The sequence below is a fragment of the Peromyscus californicus genome, unplaced genomic scaffold (assembly GCF_007827085.1).
Source record: "Peromyscus californicus insignis strain IS unplaced genomic scaffold, ASM782708v3 Scaffold_24__1_contigs__length_46423439, whole genome shotgun sequence".
Lineage (NCBI taxonomy): Eukaryota > Metazoa > Chordata > Mammalia > Rodentia > Cricetidae > Peromyscus > Peromyscus californicus.
This window is the reverse complement of record NW_026294535.1, coordinates 21,071,373-21,086,825: the sequence shown is the minus strand read 5'-3', so window position 1 is coordinate 21,086,825 and position 15,453 is coordinate 21,071,373.

Here is a 15,453-nt window from a genome sequence, read left to right as displayed (position 1 = left end):
TACCTACCCAATGAAGTGGAAAGGCTAGTATGAGAAATGAGATGTTTATTATTCAACTGTTTTAGTATGTAAGAGAAACTTCATAGCTTTCTTCTTTTATAAGCTTTTGTGATTTTTTCCCCATAATATTAATTGTGAAGATGATTGCTATTGATGTTCTTAAATTTGTAGGTGATAGTTGATAAATGTGAATAAAACTGTTCCTGAATTATGGTGTTTAAATCAGAAGTTTTTTATAGTGTGATTTATTTGTGCCTACTCTGAAACTGATTATCTAAAGAACCTTATATTTCAAACCTGTCATTTTATAGTACTACTAGTATATTTGTGTTTATGCAACTGATATTTTTACAGTTTAATAAAACATCCAAGTATTTGATCAAAGAATTGTTTCCTTCTGGTTTTTTTTAGGAGACATTCCTAAAATTTTATTTATGTATTTATTTAATCAGTTGTTATTTATTTATTTGTTTATTTATTTATTTGTGTGTGTGTGCGTGTGCGTGTGTGTGTGGGGTGTGTGTGTGTGTGTGTGGTGTAGAGAGATGGAGAGATGGGGGGCTGGGGGGCTAGTTATGCCAGGGCACACCTGTGGAACTCCGAGGACTACTCCCAGGAGTCAGTTCTCTTCTGCCACCTTGTGGGATCCAAGACAGACCTGAACTCTTCAGAACTGAGCATAAGTACCTCTACCTTCCCAGCTACCTTGCTATTTTTAGCAAATATTTGCCCTTAGGGTTCAAGAAGGAAAATATGTAAGCCTGTCTTATCACGTAGCTGATTATGAATTTCCATATTGACAGTAATAGACTTAGTCATTGGTGCTATTCACGTGCATTGCTCCAACTGACTGTCTTCCCTGGATACTATGTCTTACTTTTAATACCTTCTGAACTACAGCCTCCCCTCCCTTTCTGTAACCCACTTTCAATGCAGAAGGCTCATCAGTTTTTTGTTTGGTTTGGTTTTTGGTAAGAATGACAAACTGAATCATTATACACAAAAAGCCTGTTAGAAGTGTTGGGTGGGTTATCTAGAGAATCCAGAATGTTTTGATATGAGAGGGTCCCTTCTCAGCATCTGGACCAGCACCACCACCGTCGTGACACAGTAATCAATGATACATCTTCTTAAGCCTCTCGCAGAACATTCCACTTCATTATGTACTGTGCACCCCTGTTCCTCACTGTCTTCATGAATGAGTTGGAAGTATACTAATCTCATTTGAAGGAAATGAAAATAAGAATGTAACAAAAACCAAAATACGGTTGCAGGCATTATAATTTCAAATTATATGCTAAAAGGATAATATACCAACATTCCTGGAAGGTAGAGATTTTTTTCCTTTTGACAGAAAGGAGAGAATTTATCTTAAGAAGAATAAAAATAAATAAATAGAAGTCTTTTAATGGGTATTTATTTTAAATCTTAATAATAGCACCATGAACTTTTGTCCTTATATTAACCAACAGTACTGTTTACTTATTAGATTGGTCATTTCCTTGATTTTTTTCTTAGTTTGTAATTAATTCATGTTTTCTCTGGCGTGATCTAAATTTAGGCTATTGAAATTTAAATTATATTTTGAAAATGTTTAACTGACAGTGTATTCTATACAAAATAACTGAAATAAATAGTTTGGCAAAGAGAAACATCTTTATTAATTATAAGAAGTAAAACATGTCATTGACGTAATAGGGATTAGCGAATAAAGACTTCCTTAATACATTATATTCCCTGAATTATCATGCCAAATGGAGTTTTTGATATCTTTAAATATGAGAAGTTTATCATATAGATTATTCTTTTCCTGACTATAACAAAGAAAAAGACAATAATTTAATGAATATATTAATTTTGAAAAATATCCTAACATATTCTACAATTGTCATCAAGTTTATTTTCTAAGTAATTACTAACAGGAAATGTAATTCTACTTTTAATTTCAATATTTGATGATACTAACTGCCAAGATATTTTTGTCTGTCTATATAGAACTGCCTTTCTCATCAATGGTTGTGAGGTTCAGATATAGGCATTTTTCAAGAAAACAGTCTAGACCTATATATTATAGAGTCAATTAAAAACAATTTCAGAGTCAGGCGGATCTCTGCGAGTTCGAGGCCAGCCTGGTCTACAGAGTGAGATCCAGGAAAGGCGCAAAGCTACACAGAGAAACCCTGTCTCGAAAAATCAAAAAAAAAAAAAAACAATTTTGGTTTAGAAATGTGTAAATTGTCTGTCATATTTCAAAAATTTAGCATAAAAATGTGACATTTCTTTATAATTATGTGTTGTGCTCATAAGTGTTATATAGATGGCTAACATTCCATTTATCTATGGTAGTTCTGATCTTGAGACTGCTCTGTGAGATGATTCCGAAAGCCATTGGTAGGATTGGGATAGATAACAACTATAAAAACTCCACACAGATCCCATATATTAATAAGGAGGAGAACTTTGATTCTGCTAAATACAGTGAATATGATGAAATGGAGGAGAACTCTGTTGTGGCTCTAGACTTTCAGGTTGTACACTTTGACATGACTGATTCAGTCTTCATTTTTGTGCTTATTTGATTTGATTTTTATCAGAGATCATCTTACAAAATCAAGTTGAAGTCCTTTGTCTTTCTGCCTTAGCACCCACATTCTTAGCCATGATTTATCAAACTTTATATCTTCATATGTAAGGATTCATATATGTAAAGAGAACAGTTGAATTTCTAAATGAAGTGTGATCTCAATAGATTCTTATAATGTAAGCCATTCTACTGTATGATAAATGAAGTTTTAATTTTTAAAAATTTGTGTGTGTGGCTATTTTGTCTGCATGTATGTCTGTACACTATGGGCAGGTCTGGTGGCAGTGAGGGTAGACAAGGACATGAGGTTTCCTGGGACTTCAGTGAACTGCCATATGGATGCTGTGAGTGGAACTCTGGTGCTCTAGAAGAGCAGCCAGTGCTCTTAGCCATGGAATGAAGTTTTAATCTAAGTTAAATACACAGAAGGACTAACTGTCGCATAAATAAATATAGTTCGTCTTTAACACCTTATGAATTAGGTTCCCCCCTTCCTCTGTATCTCCCACTTCCAGTGCAGAAGACTCATCAGTTTTTTGTTTTGTTTTGGTAAGAATGGCAAACTGAGGCCGGGCGGTGGTGGCGCACGCCTTTAATCCCAGCACTCGGGAGGCAGAGCCAGGCGGATCTCTGTGAGTTCGAGGCCAGCCTGGACTACCAAGTGAGTTCCAGGAAAGGCGCAAAGCTACACAGAGAAACCCTGTCTCGAAAAACCAAAAAAAAAAAAGAATGCAAACTGAATCACTATTCACAAAAGGTCTGCTGGAAGTATTAGTTGGATCATTTTGAAAGTCCAGAATGTTTTGATACCAGAGAGTCCCTACACTGACTTATAACAAGGGTCCCTTCGTAGAGTCAAGTTCAGCACCTCCACCTTCGGGAATATAGTAATCAACAGAGGATCTTCTTCAGCCTGTTGCAGAACATTCCACTTCACTATGAGCTGTGCATTTGTCTTCATGAATGAGTCATGCCCATAAATTCTAAAGAGTGTGTGATCAGCACATGCTTTGGATGATACCTCCTGCCAACCTTCTGCCCTCCCTCCTACATACGCATTGGATCCGCTATTCATAGAAGTCAGGGTTTTTCCTAAACCAAAACATAAAGGGAAGCTTTTCGTTTGATTTCCTTAGAACCCATATCCTTGTCAGCAGTTTAGGGCGAAGGACAAATAAGTTTCAAGAGTTTTCTAATAGACATGGAACAGACCTGTGGGATGAAATCACGAGGTCTCGCTAGTGTTCAATGAGGAAGTTGTGACGAAGCAGCCTGGAACAGTGGGCTGTTGGGTCAAGCCTGGTTTATCACCATGTCTTTCCTCCAGACTAAGTACAAGCTAAAGTGCTATCAGCCGATCCTTTTTATGACGCTTCATATTTTCTTACCCGGGCTCTTGCTATATAGCCCTGACTGGTCTAGTACTCACTAAACAGCCCAACTTGTCTTTGAACTCATGGCAATCAACTAGCCTCAACCTCCATGGGATTGTCAGATGTTTATGTCACCTCACCCAGTGGAATAATTTTAGTTAAATGGGGGGTGGGTTGGGGAGAGTGGGAGGAGGGCTGAGAGAGGGATCTGTGGTTGGTATATAAAATGAATAAAAAAATTCTTAATAAAAAAAGTTAAAAAAATAAATAAAATAGAAAAATTCCTCTTACTCTTCCTGGCTTACGTTTACAATTGCTGAGGGATTATCATCTGTATTAGCTTTGCCACACTGTAGGTGTCTTCATAGCATTTTATATTTGAGAGCTAGAGTTTAGGCACACTGCAAATCTATGCTACATGTCACCAAGTAAGTAAATGGAAAGTTTTACCCATCATTGAGTACACCAGTGGAATCAATGAAAAGCACAGGCTGCTATAATGTCTGTTACAGAGACTTTCAGATTATTTAAGGATCCTACTAGAACTACTCTAATCCATCACTGGGAAATACAATTCCATTATGAGATGCATGTGTAACTTTAAAGTTTCTGACAGTGCAGTAAACATGCAAAAATAGACCAAGCTTACTTTTGAATATTTTTTAGCCTTTTATATACAATATATAGGTCTTTCCTTGGTGTTCACAAGGGATTGGTTTTAAGTGCCTGTGTTGCATAACGAAGTAACATGTTTTAGTCCCTTATATCTGCTCTCTATAAGTACAGGATCAGCATGTGGGTAAGGTTGGCAGAGAGGAACTGGTCTTAGGGTAGAAAGCTTTAACCATATTATTCCTTAATATTACAAGATAATAAAAGGTATGGATTAAAAGAAATCGTAGATTTGCACATTTATAAATGCATAACTATTAATAAATAAGTCACTAAACATATTCCAAATCAAATACATAAAGACCAAACTTATTATTTTAAACTTTGATGTGGACTTGAGGTTTCTATTGAAAGTTATTGGATACTAGACTTCTCTACTAAATTTATGTAGCAACAGAAAATTACAAGGAGACATAGTAAGTGTGGGTCTGTTTCTCATCTCTCTGCATCACTCTGATTTGGCCTAACCATGGATTTTTCTATGAACTTCAAAATGAAACCAATGTTTAGAATAACTCAATATGATACATAGAACAAAGTAAAGAATCAGCCCAGCAGTTTTACCCTGCTAAGTACATATTTTGGTAGGAAGCATATGGAAGAAAGTGAAAAGAACATGTTTTATATAATCTGACTGGCCCATGTTATACTCATCACTTTGAAAAGTCATCTTGAGCAATTGACAAAGTCTCAGAGACTCTTCTCGTACCATTATATTAACAATATAGTATGGAGCTGAAGGATTCTATAAGGTGAAATGACGGAGTATATGAAAAGTCCCAGGCTTAGCATCTCAGTTGTGTGTTGTCAACAGTAAATAGTAATGTGGCACAGTAAACCTTTCCAGGCTATTCTTTCAAAATCAAACCAAAATTCCACTAAGCAGACTGAAGGTGGATCAGTTCTGCTTATCTTATCTAGATATTGTTATATAATTATATTTATAGGAAATAGGACTATCAGTCCCTTACTTCTTTAGGCATTTTTCTTTTGGATTTTCGAGACAGGGTTTCTCTGTGTAGCCCTGGCTCTCCTAGATCTCGCTCTGTAGACCAGGCTGGCCTCGAACTCACGGAGATCCTCCTGGCTCTGCCTCCCAAGTGCTGGGATTAAAGGCATGCGCCACTGCCGCCTGGCCTGTAGGCAATATTTTATACTACAAAATAAACCAATGAAATGTTTCCATCACCAGAATCCCAAAGGATATGTTACATAATTGTCTAGAATCCACATATTCTTTTTATTCCTTCCTTTTCAAATGAAAATAATATTGGTTCATCTCTAGGCACACAAAGCAAAGAACATCCACCCTTTGGTTTGATTCTTAATCTTTACTTGGTGTTTAAGCTTTCAGTTATATTTTATATAGCGAAAAACCTTTTCTTTTCATATATTAACTTTTTAGTGAGTATCAATCTATACTTAATAATAAATAAGGAATTTTAATTTTAATATGTAAACAAGGGTTTAAAACTGGAGACAAGAATTAGTTTCAAGGGAGGATGGTCAAGGAAAAGACATTTTCATATTCTATTTGAGGGATGAGTTGATGTAGTTAGATCATTTTAGGCATAGGAATATGACCAAAATAAATACCCAAAGACCAATAAATTTGGCACATGCTAAGAATGGAAAGTAGAGCAAACAAGGGAACTGATTATCGTGTAGAAGTAAAGGGGCCTTGTGGGAAATGACAGGGAATTGTTGTTGGAGAGACGTAACTAGCAAGGAGGATAATAAAGTACATTGAGAGCCATACAGCTCTCATGATGTGGCCTTTATGTGTTTTGAGATTGTTTTTGAAAACAGAAACACAATAATATCCCCAGGCAATATGATTAGTAGTAATTATTGGGATATTTCTTAGATAAGCAGATATTATGAAATATTATTAATATAATTAATATTAAATCTTTAGGGTTACATATTAAAGAGTGGGATGATTACTTGTTCTTAGAAGACAAAGCCTCAGTGATCAATAAGGAACATTATTAGCTTTTGAGCATCTGATGAGAGTTGATCTCGGTATTGCTGATGATTACATCTGAATGAAGTTCCCTGAAGTACAGACATTGGGAGAACCATCATAAAGTTCTCAGGGTGATAGTCACAGAGATGGAAGATTCTGGTCCTAGGAGCTCTGCCCCATGTATGACTTCTCTAACTCCTTCCAGCAGTCTGTGCTTTCTCTAAACCAAGGATGCCTGGGGAAAAAGCTAGAGTTTCTAACAGTGTTTGCAAACATTGGTAACGATTTATCTTAAACAGCAAATACCGCAGACTGAAGTGCTGGAACAGCAAACTTGGACTTCTCATAGTTTTAGAAGTTAGAGTTCCGAGAATCATGGTGCTAGTGCTGCTGGACTCTTGGTTATGCTTTGAAGAAAGCCATTTTCTTGCTGTGTGCTACATAAGGTGGGGAAAGATTTTCCCAATCATTCATCCCCATTTGAGGGCAGTAATCTCATCATGAGACTCCACCTAATCTCACTGTGATTTCCTCCAAAGACTCCACCTCCAAATACTGCCCATTAATTAAACTCCACCAAAACATATGTTTTAGGAGAGGGAGAGAGACAATTTCTACAGAGAAACTTCTTAAAGCTGTACATTTTTTCAAAAAAAATTCAATAAAATATTTTTTCAAATTTTACAGTGATAGCTTATGGTAGAAACTGAGTCCTTGAGTGGTAACTGCATTTGTTTTAGGTTCTAGAGATACTTAACAAAGCTAAGAGTAGAACCCTGGTTCCTTGAGTGACAAAGGTCTTGGAAAATGTATGTTACAGACAATACATGTTTATATCTTAATTGATTATAAGTGGGAGCAAGTACACTTATCTTAGTAGGACACATACCTCAGAACCTAACAGCAGGATGGATGCACACACCTCAGGGCCTAACAGCATTATGAAATTTGTTTTCTATGTATTGTCATTGATCCTTTTCATCTCTTAATTAGTCAAAATTCTATAATTCATTTTTTGTAATGATTGAATTCTGTTGCATTCTTAGTGTCCCTTTTTTCATTTCATATCACCATTAGTTGATTTCCCAGTGATCCATAGTCATCGAGTGATTTCCCATTCTTAATTTTAAGAATTACGTTAAAAAATTATGACCAAACACTGTCTACATGGCTAAGTATATTAGCTGTCTTTATATTTACTTTTGACCCGATGATGGAAATTGCCTAAATTTACACTCAGTGATACAGAATCAGAGTGGTTACATCCATTTTCCATCACCCTCAGCAAACAGGTGCTACAAACCTGGATATAAATGCTGTGAGTCTGAATCTAACCTGCACATTATTATTATTATTTTGGCACTATGGGTAAATAGATGTAAATATACATTATGATCAAAGTGTGTATCATCACATATTCAAACATCTACCAGTAGGAAATCCAAATGCTACTTATTTTGAAATCATTAATGACGTAAATAACTTAACCAGACGGTGGTGTCACACACCTTTATTCCCAGAACTTGAGAGACAGAGGTGCTTGGATCTCTGAGTTGAGGCCAGCTTGGCCTACATAGTGAGTTCCAGGACAGCCAAGGCTACACACAAAGGAACCCTATCTCAAAAAAAAAAAAAAAAAAAAAAAAAAAAAAAAAAAAAAAAAAAAAAACAAAAAACAAAAAAAAAAAAAACAAATAAATAAATTAAAAATTAAAACATAATGGCAGGATAATACCTTTTTTTTCTCTTAAGTTTTCTAGTTTAGAAAACAATAGTACTCTGGTTTCTTGCAAAGGTCATTTCAGAGATGAGAGCTCCTTCAAGAGTTAAGAATATCATTTGGAAGCTTTGACTTCAAATATGTTTGCATGACCCATAGTATCTCCAGTAGTATGCAACTGAGAACCAGCCCACTCTAGCCATAGGAACATTAATTGTTGAGATTTTTTTTTAACACAAAAATTCTCTTTTCTGATTCAATGCTGTTCAGCATTTCTGCTTCTGGGTCTAAACTGAATACATTTAATCATCAATTAATATATCTTCTCTTACATAAAAAAAATCACCGTCTCTCTCAGTCATTCTTATGACTTTTAAATTCCTTTTGGCTCAGTCACAGAAAAGGAAAAAGTTTAAATCTTACTCTCATCTACAAAAACAGTCTTGAAAGCATCAGAGCATGATTTACAGTGTGGATCTGGATCTGTGCTTTCTGGTTTGACCAATTTCACTTCTGTTCATGAACTGAAATTTGTTCCAGCTTAGCAACTAAGCCAAACAGTAGATTCAAAGTATCCTAGGCTCTTCCTTGTTCAAAACCTCACAAGCTTTGTTTCCTCCTATTTTAACCTTAATTTGCAACTTTGTGTTTCTCTCCACTGATTTAATTCTGTCGCTCTTCCTTTTCCAGAGTCCTTTTTTTTTTTTTTTTTTCAAAATTTTAACTAGCATTAAAAGTAATCGAGTATGGTTCAATTTTCGGTGAAAGTTTTAATTTAATCATCATCACCAACAGAATACCTGTAGAAAAGTAAGTGATTTTCAGAATCAATTATTTATTACTCCTGGAGTTAAGATATTGCATGATGAGATGTAGAGATGTTCTTGCATCCTACACATGGCTTGTTTCAACTTTGATCCAAATGGTTCAACTCAAAGAAACCCACATAACTTAAAGGAAATACAACCTACTTTATTTCATTTAAAAAAAATAAAAAAATACTTTAAAGTTTCTTTCCTTAATTCATTTTCCCAAGATTTACATTTCTTTAAAAATGCCGAGACAGTATTCTAAGTTTTACTAACAGAAAGAATGCAAGATTAAAGGGCATTCTTACTCAAAATAGAATAATGAGTTACTTAGATTTGTTCAATTCAGTTCAATTATTGAGCCAATACTAATACAGAGAAAAAAATGGCTGTATACTCTTCTCCCCCAAAAGTAGCACATATGAATCAAATACAGTGTGAAAGAAAGAATTCCAAGAACGTCAATCAGAAATGCACACTATTGGAGTTAGGTTCCCTATAACTAATTGCATTAAAGAGATTTTTCTCCAAACAGTTCCTTTCGAAATTAAAATTCTCCTTATTATAGTGAGTTTGATATTGCACAAGTGTCTGAAGCCCCACAAAGAAACCGAAAAAAAAAGTGTCTAAAGGACTTTTTTCTCTCTTTTTGGTATCTTAAAAAATACTCACCTAAGTAGTTACTGAAACAGTAAATATTAGAATTACCTACTATAAACAATCAATTGTGCATTGAAGTTGTGTGCTTTTAGAGAGCATCTATGAAGACAGGAATCATTAATTTTGTTTTGACTTGATAGAAAGGCTGCATTTGTGAGCATCTGATGTTCGAATTTGAAAGATGACATATTTCCCTAAGGTCCTGCCCCGCCCCCCAAACCCCCCCCCTTTTTTTTTAAGACTGGACACCCCCAGTGGCACCCTGGTAAAAGGTAAAGTGTCAGCTTTGTTGAATGAAAAATGACAGAATTTTTTCGATGACATTAAGAAATTTCTCCTTTAGAGCAAAATCTGAGAAGAGATGGATGAGGAGGAGGCCTGGCATTTCACTTCACATCTTGCAGTCACACAGAAAACCTGGCTTTCTGCAAGAAAGCCAGAGACTGGATCGCTCTCTGCTGAAAGTGAGGAATCCGTGGTTCCACCCATTCCGCCCATAAACACACCACAGGCTGCTAGGCGGGCGGCGGCTACTGTCAAATGTACCTGCCTCCTCCCTTTACCACCTCGAAATCTGCAGCAGTTTGTGATATGGATTAATTCTGATTCCCGATTTGGGAAACAAAACGGCTACTGTCTTTACCAAGGGACGGTTAGATTATCTGTTTGCCAACATCAATATTTGGGTGGAAAGCTTAAAACATGTTGTTTTTCCAAGAGTTAGGCTTTAAAGGGGGGCAAAGCACCGCTGATGAAATATTAGCAGCGAATCGGTTAACCACTAACTTTTTTCTTGTTCAAGAAGCTCTTTCAAGTTTCCATTTGGAAACGAAACTTCGCTGCTTTCGCTCAGAAGAGACATCCCAACATGCTTCAACACAGAGTCTGCTCTGGTTGTAGGTCACATTGTGTACTGTGCTGAGGCACCTCGGGATCCTTTTGGAAACCTAGCTTCCACCCTAGATGCTCAATACCGCCATCACTCATTGCTTCCTGGGCCCGGTATTCTATGTCGGACCATGAGTCTCACTCAGGTGAGCGCCAGGTTTCTATCCACCTTTGGGAGGCAACAAGTTCAAGGACTGTCTGAGGAACTATAATCAGATGGACCTGGCAAGCAGTCGGGTTGAGGTGGCCACCGGTGAGGGATTGGGCTAGCGAGCAAGTTCTCGCTGCTGGGAGGGACCTTGCTGGTAGTCCCACGAAGTGTTATCTTTCATTCTGTTTAAGAGACATTCTCTGGAATGTCCCTGATCAGACTCCCGCAGACTTGGAGACCTTTATTTACTAGAAAACTCTCCTTAGGACACGTTGCAAGTTAAATCTCACTTGTTCAAACTCAAGCCAGGACGGCTGCTGCTGTGAGGGGCAGGGCAGTTTGGAAAGGAGAAGAGAGTGCCTATTGAGCTTCCCTTTTCTCCAGTTCTTTATTGATTTTCTGAAGGAGTTGGTGCACTCACCTTTTTCTCTTCCTCTAGAAATAAATCCTGGTGTGAGAATCATATTCTCCTTGTTGGGTTTACGAAACAGGGAGTACCATGGTTTAAAAAAAAAGTTTCTAGATTCCTTATAAATGCCACATCTTGTAGCAAACAGGACTACACTCACCACCTAAGCTTCCAAACCCTGTCCTCTTGTGCTGTGAAGTCAGAGGGTACTGAGACTGAGGTGAGCTATTTAGACAGGAGGATGTTCTCTCTCTTTGAACCTGCCTTGGTTTTACCTATCTGGCTTGCCCTGGTGGACTTGTTTTAATGACCATGGACTTTACACTTAACATAGTTTAATTCTGGTGCAAAGGAGAAACATCTGTCACTTGAGCTCAAAATCTATACTGTGATTTCTTTAAAAAAAAAAGTCTTCCACATGAAAGAATAAAAAGCTTGTGGGATATGCACACATAACTTCATGAAGACAAGCATTATCTGTCTTTAAGATATACCCCAGGAATCAGTAAGGAAAATAAACTCAAAATACACTGAATAGAAGTTTAAACACCTTATTTATCAAATATAATATTAGGAAGTGTGTTTTAAATGGTTAATAATTTATTAGTGCAATCAGGATCTGAGAATTGTGTCCAGCTGAGTTTATTCATCATTTAAAGGTATAGGTAATGTAAAAACTCCAGCAGTCCTTTGTTACATTCAGAACTTTTTAGAACAATGAACACAATTTAAATGAGAAATGAAGTTATCTCTATTATCCTTATCATAGCAATTCTATTTTATAAATAAAATAATATATCATGATTTTAGCTACTATTTATATATTTATATTAAAGCACACTTTTTAGTGAGTATAAACAATGCTTCTAATATTACCAGTTGCTAAATAAGCCAAAACATCTGTATTAAGGGCAAATCATCACCTGAGATTTTTACACTTATCTTGGATCCTGTAGAACCGGAGAACTGAACTCAACCCCATCCTTTCTCTTTTGAAGAAAAGTCATCTATGTGGAAAAACTGTTACTGAAACCAAGTGGAACTCAGGAGCAAACATAGCTCTGTGAAAACTCATGAGTTGCTTTAGGATACCAAATAATATTGCCACTGAAGTCAAGATAAACATAGTGTCAAAGGGCTTTGTAACAGCACAGTTGAAAGACTTCAAGACTCAGTTTTCTTTCAGGTCATTGCTGTACAAGACTTAATTGACAAACATGACAAGCTCCACCCTTGTCTATAAGTCTCTAGGCAAGTTTTCCCGGGAATGTTATAACTTGAGACATATATTTTAAATCTCTCTCTCTCTCTCTCTCTCTCTCTCTCTCTCTCTCTCTCTCTCTCTCTCTCTCTCTGTCTGTCTCTGTGTGTGTGTGTGTGTGTGTGTGTGTGTGTGTGTGTGTGTGTGAAAACTACCAAGCTGCTTTGATGCAATATATGTTTCTGCATCAATTATGTCTGCAGAACTGTGGGAAGGCAGAAGGAGCTGTGCAGCAGAACATACACAAACAGGAGGCCACTTGGCTTCCTGCCATGATACATGACATTCAATTATTTTAGTCCTTTTTCATGAGAGTCTCTCTCTCACCAGCTCCTCCCCGGCTCTACAGGCCATTGCTTTTCTACATTTGGCATACTTCTCCTGATTCAGCATACATGAAGGTCCTGAAAACCCAAGCTTTACTATAAGCCCTGAACTCTCTCTGAAATAAGAAAGTGCTAAAACTAAAAATTTTGGAGTCTTCTCTTGACATGCCCACTATTAATAAACAAACATGATGTTTCATTTAATGAGTTGAAAAAGAAACTAGAGTAGTCCACATGTTGCCTTTTCTACGACTTTGATGTAAATAAAAATATCTTTCCTTTCCCAAAATGCATTGGCATAGGGAAGAACATCACTCAAAGCTGCTTTTATTCTGTGAAATGGTATAAAATGAATGAAACTGCCCTATAAGGTCAATCACTCATCGGAACATTCTAATTAGGTGCTCCCTAAGGGGAGCATAAAATAACCATATCAATGGAATTTTCGAATATTTTTAGCTCATATATTTATTCTGATTTTGATTCCTCAAAAGGAAACCAAGTACAGAAAACTTCATAAATAACCAAACTGTATTTCTATATAGGAGGCTGCCAGCTTGAAAAAAGCAACAATAAGCTCTACAGGAATAATGTTAGCTGTGACTTTAGAAGGGAGTAGCAGTCATCTTCGCAGAATACCCTCTCCGTGTTTTTACCATCATATGGTGCCAGAGGAAGGGTCTCCTTTACTCCAACACATCTTAATGACTGGAGGAGAGAACAGCCAAGATTTTCACCCCAAATAGTCTTCTTAACCCCCTTCACCTCTTTGCTTTCTCTCCTTTTTACATTCCACCTTGAAGTCCTCCATGGGTGCTGAGGCTTTGTCCAAGGCTCTGAAACTTCCAGGGATCTAAAAGTGCTGGAATCCTGGGGTGTCCAGGATATTCCCAGGCTTAAAAAGAAAAACAATGGTCCCCTGTCTCTATTGATATCCTACCCTCAAAACTCAAACGTGAAGGAAGCAGATGAGAGAAAGAAGCACAGAAACCTATTTCTGATTGACTTGTTGGGTGAAGTGAAAAGAAGTAAGGTGTATCCTGAGTCCCGAGCACAAGTTGTGCATGTGCAAAGAAGTGTGAGGAAATGCAAACGTGAAATACAAACCTGGAAATGACAGCCTGGGGCTGAAGAGGAATAAAAAAGTAAATAAATAAATAAAGCCACCTAAATCCTGACTTAATTAACTAACTGGTTCCTCCTTCCCAGTCATCACTGACACTGGGTGGTTTGAATCAGGGAGAGATAGCATGGGGCAAAGACTAGAAGAAGGCAACTTTAAAAGCGAGTTAGCACCCCGTGCTGGATCTCATTTGATAAGTGAGAGCATTTACCAAAGGCTTTCAATCTGTTTCCAACATTATCTCCCCAAACAGACAGAGACATAGCACAGGTGAAATGACCTCCTCTTTTATTTCGCCTTCTTGTGACTTCCAGAAACCACTCAGTTATCATTGCTTTAATTAGTATTTTAAATTCAATGTTAATGCCCTAATGGCTAGGGCTGTGTCACTTCTGTAAACTCTATCTCAACCTCTCAAGATCTAGTTAATGCAGCTCTTGGCAACCAAAGACTCAGCTCCTTGCCAAAAACTGCAGATTACGCATTCGTTATGGGAGTTTGCCATTAACTGTTCCCCCTGTTACGGGGGGCATGTGTGGTTGCATGTCACAAAACACAAGGGGTTCCGTGTAATAGGTTTGAATTTCCAAGAGGTTTTGGGGATCTGGTGTGGGTGGGTGACACCTTTACCCCACCCCTTCAACCACTTCAATCAAGAGTGGGTGGCGTGGAAAAGGCTTCCTAGGCACTGGTTGACCTGGCCTACCCGGCAGCTTTCTCCTATTCGGACCTCTATTGGTACACAAGTCCTGGAGAGACTTGTATCATATGTCTTTGATTTAAAAGACACCGAATGTTTTTCAGGGAATTTGGAGCTCCTAAAACGCATATTTATAAACAGACTGACATAGCTCTCCGATAGAGCTAAGTTTACAACTAGGAATTCTCGGCATAGTTCTTCATCAGTCACAGGAGCGCTGGCTGCTGTGACAATTTCAAAGACCCATCAAACGTCGTCTATTGTCTTTCCCGAGTTTATTGGGGTAAAGCGTACTTTCAAAATACCTAGAGGTAAGATAGATTAAAAAGGGAGAGATGAGACCTTGCAAAATTACCAAGCCAACCGAGAGTGAGAGGCTAACTCAATCTACCTCCCCCACTGATTGAGGGTCGGTCCGGAAGAATACAGCATCTCTATTTGTAAGCAAGACCTCCCGCACGCGTTTCCGGGGGGGGGGGGCCTTCCCTCCCCCACTTCCACCCCTCTCCTGCTAAGGTGAAGCAAGCTTGGCCTCACACTGTGGAGAGTGCCTAGCTTGGAACCCTGACTCCCTTTCCTCTGAAGCGCTGTACCCTTCGGTGCTTTTTTTTCCCCACCTGGCCACTTCTGGAGATTTGTCACTTGGCCTTCTCCGCACTGCTCTCAGAGAACAATTGAGAACATAACAGAACCAGTTAAAAGGCAGCGTCAACTCGTGGGAGCATGAGCCGCTTCTTGGGATGACTGTCTGTAGTGAACCGCAGGCACGACAAACATGAACGTGGCTGCTGCTCCTGACCCTCCTGCT